This window comes from Lygodium microphyllum, chromosome 28, assembly GCF_053477565.2.
Source record: "Lygodium microphyllum isolate KBCC chromosome 28, Lygodium_microphyllum_v1.1.10, whole genome shotgun sequence".
Lineage (NCBI taxonomy): Eukaryota > Viridiplantae > Streptophyta > Polypodiopsida > Schizaeales > Lygodiaceae > Lygodium > Lygodium microphyllum.
Genome location: NC_141162.1, coordinates 48230613 through 48242027, shown reverse-complemented (window position 1 = coordinate 48242027; position 11415 = coordinate 48230613). Strand labels below are relative to the sequence as shown.

Below are 11415 nucleotides of genomic sequence, written 5' to 3'. Positions count from 1 at the left end.
TAAAATTGTGCAAGAAGAAAGCTAGACAAGGCTATCTAATTGAGAGCGGAATTTAGGTGACGGGAAGTGCTTAAAAAATAGCTAAAAATTATGAATATCAAGGGAAAAATATTCACTGTCAAAGGCGGCGGCTCGATCTAAGACGATTTTAAGCGCCAAAGTACTTTAAAGGCGCCCGAGCGACACTTGTTGATTCTTCATAAATTTTTAGACAGTCGTGCAGGTTAACACGAGCTACTGGCCAATGCGGGATGCTAAGCTGGACGCCCAGGATTTTTCAGAGCTCGATTTCGAGTCCGGAAGGGGAAATGGCCAAGAAACCGGTCAAGATACGAAGGGGTGGACAAAATTTGGCCAAAATGGGCAAGTGACCCTTGGGAGCCCAAATTTAAAATGTAGCGTGAAACTTTGGAGGAGAGAGAAGATGCAAATCGTGGAGGAAGATGGCGCCTTCATCACGCCGATTTTTGCGCCCACATGTTGATGCCTCAATCCTCAGCCTGAAAACAACCCCCCCCAATGATCATGGGCATTGATTCCCCTCTGTATGCTGACTCTATCGCCGCCCTTCACTCGCGCAATGATGCCCTCTTTGAAGATCTCTGATTTCAGTCTTTCTCTCTCCTCCCTCTCTCTCTTCTAAAGGCAAGTTCATGTGGGAAGAAGAAGGAAAAAGAAAGAATGATGGAGGCTTGTCCGGCATGGATCGGATTGCTCCACGGGCTGGAAATGGTGATTGGTGATTGTATTGGACATGAAGTGCTACTGATTTTCAAATCTACAGCCATGGACATGAAACCCGAAACATGCAAATAAGCGGTAATTCAAAATTTTCAAAGGAAATTTGAGATTCTATAGCTTTTGGTTGATGAAATGTTGTTCATGTGGGATAAAAATTGTTCATGTTACTGTTTTCTATGAGTTCTTGCAGGTCATAATCAAAAAATCAGAAAAATATGCATTTTGTGGTTCAAAATAATATGCTAAAACACGTAAAACATGAAAAAACAAGGGAAAATGAGGGTTTTTGTCATAAAAATGGGAAAGTGAATAGGAACACCAACTAAACTTTCATTTTTCTGCAAGAAGGAACTAAGGGCCACAGCCCATAACCTGTTTTGAATTTTTAGTAATTAAATAATCCATAAAAATAAGGGAAAATACAAGAAAATGGTGAAAAAAACACTAAAAAATAGGGGAAAAATACATTTTGGGTTCCGAAAAATAAGGATAAATAAGAGAAATGTTTGTGAATGTTTGTGGGGACTGAAGCATGAGGATTTGCCTCAGTTCAACCCCACCTTCTTGTTTTAGTGTGTGTTTTTCCGGTTTTTTCACATAAAATGATGTCAAAATACCTTATAAACCTATCCAACGATGTAATATTTACACGGGGAAGGGTAGAGGAGTTGAAATATGTTTAAATGCCGTGTGAGACTATGGGAAAGTTGCTGATTTCTATGCATAGCATTTAGGACGGATGATAATTAAAATTAAGAGCTTAGTAGCACGAGGATCACCTCGGTACTAAGCCCATGCAATGAAGTACGAACGGTAGTTGGAAACCATTAAAAGAATGTTTTTGCACTTGTGCACGATACTGTTTTTCTAAATGTTTGAGCACTAGGCATCCACCAAATGCATAGAGCATGAAAAAGAATTTAAAAATATCAGTGACCAGCTCCTGGACATGCATTGCAATTGGTTTATTGGGACATGACCTACGATGAGAGGCAGTGAGGTACCCATGCTGTAGGCTAGTCGTAGGGTCTAGGGGAAAGAGAAGTAAGGACAATGGTACATTCCTGGACACGCTTATTTGGTACCTTGAGCGACTTTTGTGCAAAATGTTTAAATGTTGAGCGACACATCGAGGGGCCAATCCCCAAGGTGTAGGAGAGTCGTAGAGGGTTGACGGCATTCAGCCGTAGGAGGAACCCCATGTGTATGTGATTCAAGCCTATTTGGCTATGTGAAAGGGACTCCCTCTGAGGAGTAATATTGGGTTAGGATCAGTTGGACTACATCGTATTACAAACGCAATGTTTAGGAAGGCAGAGATTTTGATAGACACTCCTGGCCGCGAGGCCGAGGGGTTGTCTTGTGCATAGTGACGAGGCCCGGCTAGTGCGTGAGCCAGTGCCGGCCCGTTTTTAGGTCCATCAGTGGTGCGTCTGCCGGGAGCCGCTTAAAAGTGGCGGTTCTCGAATCCTGGTTGTTTAGGGACCAACTAGCAGTTTATGCCAAAGGATACTGAGATTGATCTGTTATTTATTGATAAGCATCGTCTAGCAGAAATCCAAAAGCAAGAAAGAGACGAAAGAGCTAGGCGACGTGCTGAAATTTTTAGGAGATATTCCCCTAAGCGTAGCGGCGCTGAACCCTTACGAGGGAGTGGATCTAGTGGTCTTAGTACCACAAGTAGTAAGTTAGGAGAAGGCGGAAGCTCTAGTGCCCCCCTTCCTTCTATAAGCCAGTCCACGTCAAGTACGGGAAGTGTAACCCCACCGTCCCCTATTCTTAGTGCAAATCCAATCCTCGTGATGGCGCAGCCTATTGCAATTCCAGCAGGAATGACGGATTTGCTAGCTCTAGGTTACCCGCTACCCATTTTTAATGGGTTAGTTGAGGAAGATGCGGAACTCCACATTAGGGAGTTTCAAAAGCTGATGTTTAACTATCGCATTCAAGAGGAAGGAAATTTAATGATGTTCTTCAATATGACTCTCAAAGGAAGAGCCGCTATATGGTATCATGGTTTAGAAGCTGGAACCATATTGAACATTGATGCATTTTATGGAGCTTTTCGAAGGGAGTTTGCCCCCGAAAGGGGTGGACAATATTGGTTGCGTGTACTTAACGTGACCCGCCAAGAACCACACAAGGATATTTGTGCTTATGCGAAGAAGATAAAAGAGGTTTTGCGTAAGTTGGACACCTCTATTCCTATCCCCGCAGCTGCCCAATTGCAATATTTCCTACATGGTTTGGACTTTAATATCCAATTGTAGTTGAGTAGTGTTCCCTTGGGGGATATAGATACTGCCATTACACGAGCACAAGAGGTGGAATCCCGACTACAAGCAGCCTATGCTTCTCGAGGCAATTCGAATATGGGTTTAGTATTGGGAAACAATATGGCAATAGCCAATGGCAGTAGTGGCCAAGGGATAGCGATGGCTAACCCTAATGGGAGAGGAAACATGATGCAGAATGTCCCTTTATTACCAACTCCCCCTAGCATATCGATGCCTACGGGCAGTCAAATGGCTCCAAGTGGTGGAAGCCAGGCGTCAATTCTAATACCATGCCTGTGGCTCAACAACCAGTGCCTAATCGAATTGTTAGGCCGATGGAACAACATGGTAATGACCAAGGCTATGAGTCGAGTTCTTCCAATGTTCTTGGCGAGGTTAAAGACATGATGAAGCATTATACCGACATGATTACGGAGCAGTATCAGCAAATAGCCATTGGTGTCAACTTCCTTAAAAAACAACAAAATTTTATAGGAAGTAGATACCCAAAGGAGGGTGCACCTTCGAGGTTTAGTTGCAAATGGTGTGGTGGGCAGCACTATCCAAGAAATTGCCCAAATGTTAAGTGCGACATTTGTGGAAAATCTGGCCATTTAGCAGCTACTTGCTGGAGTAAGATCAGTTTCCTCCAGCGAGGAAGTCGGCAACCAGGGCCTATTAATCATCGTGCCCAAGGAAATGATTCCCAGCGAGAAGATGGGCCTAAACAAATACTTCAACGACCAAAGACTACAGTGGAGGAGCTACCAAGTGGTAGTGGGGTTAGTTTTATTGAGGCTGTACGCGTTAATGATGCTGAAACCTCTAATCTACAAGCTGTCCTTACAAGAGGTCAAAAGGGTAGAGGAGCCGACAAGGATAAGCCTGTCGATGAAAACCCTAAGCAAGGTGACAAAGGAACGCAAGTTTTGGATCCTGCCATGGAAGGGGGACCTTTGAAGCCCGTAGAAAGTAAAGCTGATAAGGAACCACCAAAGAAGAAGGTGAAAGTTAAAAAGGAGGCATTAAAGCCGGTTCAGCGACCTAAAGAGCAGATGGTTTGGCGTGAAAAGCGAGCTCTATCAAACTATCATGAATTCGATTTAGCGAGCTCTCTTTGCGAAGTCAAGCCGGATGTGAATCTTTTACAGCTTATTAAGCTTTCCCCAAGAGTACGTAAGGAATTCACTACAAGGGATCGGGCTCATACCCGCGCTCCTAGCCGCACAAAATGACTTGGGAAAAAAAGTGTCGGACCCGTGTAATAGCGCGTGTATCATCGCGGCCAGAGACATGCGTGTAAAAGTGCGTGTACAGTGACAGCCAGTCGCGCGAATACACGACCCCATACACGCGTTCTGCGCAGTTTTGCTACAAATTTACACGCGAATCTAACAGACTATCCGCGCAAATATACGCGATTTTGACAGATGACACGCGCTTATACACGCGATTACAGAGAGAAAAAAAAGACCAGAGAGTGCTTTTGGGTGCCTGGATGCTATTCCAGCATCCAGCCACCCAAAGGCACTCTCTGGATTTCTTTTTTGGTGCATTGCACCATAAAAAAAGAGCGATTTAGATTTCAAGACACGAATCAAGACTCACTCTCTATGAATACACGATTCAATATTACTATTTAAAACTTAATACACGACTCAAGACTCACGATTCAATACATTGTCAATACATGATACATTTGTGTACAAGGGAGTCCATATGTCAAAATAGCCCATGGCTTTAATTAGGAACAAATATATACAAAGTCAAATAGGGAGCTAGGTGCAAAAAAGCCCATGGCTTCAGTTACAAAAAAATTTTGTACAACCACATCCTACAGTATTCTGAAAGCTAATCAGAGGATGATGAGGACCCTGTGCTCTCTCCATGATCAGAGGAGCTCGCATCGGTATATTCCGATGAGTGGTGCTCGCCTCCACCAGGAGCAGTGGCACGAACATCAGCAGTGGCGGTTGGATCATCAGGGGCAGGAGCATCAGCAGCTTGTGCCTGTTCAAGAAATATACCGTATGTAAGTATACATATATATGCAATTAAATAAACTGAAATCATTCATTTAGAGTTTTCAAGTACCTGTCGACCGTATGGTCTCATGGCCGCGTCAAACTGCGCATCCGTAATACGTCCCTCGTTTCTGAAGATGGCCCACGTGTCACGTCTGCTATTGCGGCGAGCATACCCAGCCTCGTGGGCTGTGGGCCTCCTCCCCATAACCCATCGCTGTAACATAATCAAGATAGTTTGTAAGATCAAAACAATCATAGAATCAATGAATTTGGCAAACAATCAAATAAAGAGGCAAGTTACTTACGAACTCTGCCTCCCACGACTCGACGCCGCCAGATCCGAAATGCAACGATCCAATGGTCTCCATCTGGATCCGTCGTGCCTCCACATGCTGCCTGCTCTTCACGCCTCCCTCTGCGCGCTTCTTTGCCTCCTTCCACTCGCGTTTGTGGGCAGTGGCAGGTTTCTCACAAGGATAGCCACCCGCAACTACATTCACCCCATCATCATACGCGAGTTTCTTAAGGTGAGATCTTTTATTACTTAAGATCTCCCTTATTCGCATCCTTCCCCATACATTCGAGAATGTCGCTCGTGGGGGATTGGGGTACCGACTATGTACACTATCTAGGACCTCCCTAACTAACCGGCTATCCTGATCTTTAAATTTTACAAAACAGTTTCTATACATGTTTGAAACTACCCCCCGCATATACTCCATCACCTCTTTCCCTCTCGCATCCATGACTACCCCGCCCCTATCCGTAACATCGTAGAAAATCTCTCCCTCCACCTCTCTCGCCTCCTCCGACTCCTCACTGTCTCCTCGTATATGCCTCCCTCCATGCCCTCTCTCACCGCGTGCCCTACTACCCCCCCCACCAAAGCACCCGCCGCATAATCCTCCACTCCCGCTCTCCCTACTGCGGCGTCGGCTCTCATCTGTACTGCGGGAGTAGCCATGACTAGGGGTGGCTGCACGTGACTGTGTACGTGACTGTGGCTGTGAGGGAGCACGTGATGGTGGCCGTGAGCCCTCACGTGACGGTACAGAGGAGGGTGTGTGTGAGTGTGTCCGTGCAGGGGTGTGTCTCCTCGGTGAGCGTGTATGCACAGGGGTACGTCTCGCCGGACTCGCAGGCGTAGACGGCAGTGGAGAGGCTTGTGTACTTGGGGGCGCGGTGTGACCTGGGAGTCTAGGAGGAGGATGGGCATACATATACTCTGTCAACTCCACTGGATTAGGATGGCACCCAAAATGGTTTATCATCTCCATCATCCAAGTGGCGTATGCCCACGGATCGAAGGAAGAGCCTGGATCCATGAAGAATCTGCAAAGCGTCGAAATTCCGCCTCAATGAACCAAGCAAAACATGCATATAAAAAATAAACATATCTCCTACAATATATCTCCTCAATATATCTCCTACAATATATAACCTACAACATATATCTACCATTCTAGAAAATAAACATATCTCTTACAATACCAAACATCGAATTAGTAGAAGATCATAAGCCAAAAGAAGAAGTTCATTTCGAATTAGTGACGAAATTCATGAAAAACAAAAACTCTTTCCTCTATCTTGACGGACATTGTCCATCAAGGGAGAAATGACTAAACACATACACAAGGGTTCCTTCTTCTCTCTTTCCTCTATCTTGACGGATGTTGTTTGTCAAGAAATAAATAGTTAAGCACATATACAATGTGTGTGAATTCTATCCTCTGTCGCTTTCAAGTACACATAGCATGGGTGGAAAGAAAGAAAGCGACAGATTTGCCAAAACAAACAAACGACAACCAACCTCTTTGAAAAGTCTTTGAAAAGTGAGTTCGTTGATTCTTGCTTCTCTCTCCCTTTCTGTGTTGTCTGCACCCTTTGCTTCTTTTGGGTAGTCCAAGAGGGAGAAGGCTGGTTGGAAGAGGCAGGTTCGGGGGTTTGGAAGAGCTGGAGGCAGAGGTACTGTAGCGACAAAGAAAGAAGAAGAAGAAGTGTTTTGAAAGAGGGCTTTTGAAAGAAAGAAAGCGACGCGCGCGGTAGGTAAACGCAAAAAGCACGCGTGTAAAAGCGCGTGTAAAAGCGCAACAGAATACATTGTAGACGCGCCTGTACACGCGACACAGAGACTGTTTATACTTTTTTTAAAAACTGATTGTTCTTGTGTATCCATTGTTTTGTGCATAGGATGTGTATGATTTCACTAAAAACTGATCCTACTTCTGTATTGGTTATTTTGGACATAGCATGTCATCATCCTCTTCAAGCAGTTCTGGTGAGGATGAGACAATGCGTCATCGTGATCGCGACGTGTGGCTGGCACAAAGGATCAAGTGTACGTGTAATCGATGTCAAGGGTGCATTGTACGAGCGCGTCGAATTACATTGAATCACATCTCGATGTATGGAGAATGGATTCAAACAGGTTTAGAGGTGAGAAGATGTGAATTGAAAGTATTAAAATAACTCATGGTGTGCAAATTAATGGAGCGCGTTGTAATATATATACTGTGATTGAAGCAGGATGCAGTACCACACCCTAACATGGTGCCATACGCATGGCGAGAGCATGCAAAGCATCGACGAGATGATGCTGGAGCTTCGGGATCTGTTGTCGGAGATGAGTGGGAAAGGGATGACAATAGCCCTGCACCCCACGAAGTTGTGGAAGAGGAAGTGTTTGATGACATGGTGCGGAATCTTTTTAGGGATGATCGCAAAGGTGTGGACGACAATGATATGGAACAAGAGCATCTCTACAACGCTTCATCGACACCGGTTTTTGAAGGGTGCACATTCTCTATTTTACGTGCTTCACTTGAACTGCTCAATATACAAACAGTTTATGGATGGAGCAATGCAAGTCTTGACGCATTATTGAAGTAAGCATTGTAACTTGCAAATTTTAGTTAGTGGTTTTTGGTTTACAGTATAGGGTTTAGGGTTATGGGCTAATTGATGATATTGGATGCAGGCTATTATCAAACATGCTTCCAAAGGGGAATAGACTACCCACCTCAAGAGACAAAGCGAGGCGCTATGTGACATCTCTTGGAGGATTGGATTATGATCGCATACATGCATGCGTCAATGATTGCATTCTCTTTCGTGGGACGCATAAGGAGGCTCGACAGTGTCCCACTTGTGGTGAAGCAAGGTATAGAACAGATGTGAAGAGTTTTGATGTACCTCGTAAAGTCTTGCGACACTTTCCTATAATTCCTCGCATCAAACACATGTTCAAGTGCAAATCCATAGCAGAGCTCATGTCATGGCATTCCTCGCATCGATCGGATGATGGCATGTGGAGAATTCCTGCAGACACTCCTGCTTGGAAGCATATTGAAGATGAGTGGCCTAGCTTTAAAACAGAGCCGAGAAACTTGAGACTTGGCCTAGGTATGGATGGAGTGAATCCGTTTGGTTTCAAGAGCACCGCATACAGCGTGTGGCCGGTTGTGTTGGTGAATTACAACCTTCCACCATCAATGGCGATCAAGAAGGGACATCTTATGTTATCCCTTCTGATTCCAGGGAAACATAAAGTCAAGCATATGGATGTTTATCTTGAACCGTTGATTGATGAGTTGGAGGAACTATGGAGAGGTGTTGCGGTAGTGGACATTAGTAGGCCTCCCTCCTCTCGACACTTCGACTTAAAAGCAGTGTTGATGTGGACAATGCATGACTTTCCAGGATACAGCGATTGTTCTTGTAAGAATTCTAACTACCTCCCGACTCTAATACTACTAGCTATATCAATTATAACTATTGACTTTATTATTCTAACTTTTTTTTTATTTTAACAGGTTTGAGGACATCGGGTAAACATGCATGTCCTATATGTGGCCCTTCATTGGTACATGAGTATGCTGATGGTTTGTGTAAGACCATATTCGATAATCATCATCGATTTCTCCCATCAGATCACCCTAAATATGCTCCTAGTAAGAGGAACATTCATCCACAGACACTTCGTGCAAAAGATTGGAAGCGTATTTGGGAGTCTTCAAATGTTCTTCCTCCAGATGGCATGAACAGGTACATCTCCATTGTTTTCAATCTTGTTTTGTGTAGTCTCTAAAGTTGGAATAAAGATGACAGTCTGCAATCCCTTGTGTAGGTACTCCATTTTTTTTCGGCTACCATATTGGACCCATCTCAAGATCAACCATCTTCTTGATCCCATGCACATCTTCAAGAATGTGGGATCTAGTATTTGGGAACATGTTATTGGAAAAAGAGACAATGTTAGCGTACGGGAGGACTTGCAGGTCGCAGGACGTATGCGTCAATCTTGGCCACGAGAGGAGGGTGGGCACGTTCGTCTTCCGCCTGCTCCCTGGATTATATCAAAGAAGGAGGAGAAGCAGGTAAAGCAAGCCATCACCACTTTGCGTACTCCCACTGGATGCATGAGATCGTTGAAGGGAGCGTTTACAACCACTAAGAAAAGAGGGGTTGAGCAACTACATGGGTTGAAGTCCCACAATTGGCACAAGATGCTACAAGTAAGTGTTTTCCAATTATTGTAGGTTGAAATTAAATTTTGTAATGCCCTAACCCAAATATACATGTGCTCTTATGTGCGCAGTTCATACTACCTACTAGCATCGACCATTGTGCAGACAGGAGTTTGAAAAGATGTATTTATAAGATGGGCGAGCTTGTGAGGTATGTAAATCCCATGTAAGATCACCCTTCATTATACCTTGCAAAATGAATGTGCATGAGGTATAACGTACTGTGCATTTATTTTTCAGATATGTTAGTTCCAAAGCAATTGATCCAGCCACATTGGATGATGCGCGTGTTATGGCAGTGGAGGTGGTTTGTATGGTAGAGGAGACTTTTCCGCGAACCATTCTCACAAGTCAACTACATCTCATTGTGCATTTAGTGGATGAAATTGCTTTATGTGGCACTGTGCATGCCCGTTGGATGTTCTTCCTAGAGCACTTCATGAAGACCTTAAAAGACTTTGTGAGGCAAAGTGCAAGGCCCGAAGGAAGAATGGCTGAGGGTTGGTTGATACAAGAGTCTCTTGTATATATATCAGAATTTCTTGATCAGGTGGATAGCTCTTTGCCGCGACTATGGAGCAATGAAGAGGACTTGAGGATGACGTCTATTGTGCCTCAAGGAAAAGGACAGAGCAAAGTAATTGAGAGAACATTGATTGATGATCTTAATTTCACTTGCATCCTTAATAGTGATGTGATGAGCAGATGGGTTACAAGATACGAGGATGCAAAGACAAAAAGGCAAGCAGACAGAGCTCTCTTTCGGAGGCAACATGGCTCTCGTAAGGCGTACCCTAAGCATCTAGCAACACTTCCGAATGATATTCATGTTGATTGGTTGCATGAGGAAATGGAGAGAGCAGAGAGAGATGAGGGGCTGCATATCACGGCGGAAGAATGGGAGTATGCACGAGGATGCATGTTAAAGGTACATAGAACAAATGTAAATTTGCATTCTTTGTAAGTGATTGGCTTTTCATATTTATTCACATTAATTGCTTACATAGATATTGCTTATATTTTGGTCCAGTGCACTATGTTCAATGCTATATGGTGTGAAGGCAAGCATTTTCGAACACAAAGAATAGATGAAAAGAGGAATACACAAGATTGTGGTGTCATTAGTAGCTTTGAGGGAGCCAATGGAAAAATGGATGATTATTGTGGCACAATCCAAGACATATACAGACTTGACTTTCGCCGCTTCTTTGTGTATGTTTTGGATTTCAAATGGCAAATGAACGTGGTGGAAAAAGGGCCTAACGCAACGATAAAACGCCATGCAAGTGGCTATGTAACTATTGACTCTACAAAGTTTTGGCAAACAAAGAAAGATAGGCTCGTATTGCCACAACAATGTGAGCAGGTATGCATTTTTTTACAAATGTGTTTCATGTACATATATATCTAAGCTCGCGCACTCCTTGACTTTTGATATGCTAATTAATTAATGAATTATGTGTATTTGAGCAGGTTATCTATCTGCCAATGGTGCATGACAGTAAATGGTGGTATGTCATCCCTATTGCACCACGTTCCAAAGTAATGTATAATACATTCACTGATATGGAGCATATGGAGGATGTGGCAAGCCGCAAAGAAGATGATGTCGAACATGCCAATGTAGATGATCATGATAATGAGGATGAGCGTGCCATTTCTCATGATCATGAGGATGACCCTTCCATTGAGGATGATGGTGATGATGATGAGAATGATCAAGGCATCGGTACCATTATCAATGGGCAAAATAGCGATAGTAAAATAAATTTAATCGTAGCCTTACAAATTGATCAAATGGATATTGATGTTGATCGTTTGGCAAGGATGGATCTTATTGAAGAT

The 11415-nt window shown here is 43.7% G+C and overlaps 1 pseudogene; it reads left to right on the top strand.

Moving 5' to 3' along the window:
- Window positions 1-7336: 7336 nt before the first annotated feature.
- Window positions 7337-11415, top strand: part of LOC148011426 (uncharacterized) — a 54203-nt pseudogene continuing 50124 nt past the window's right edge.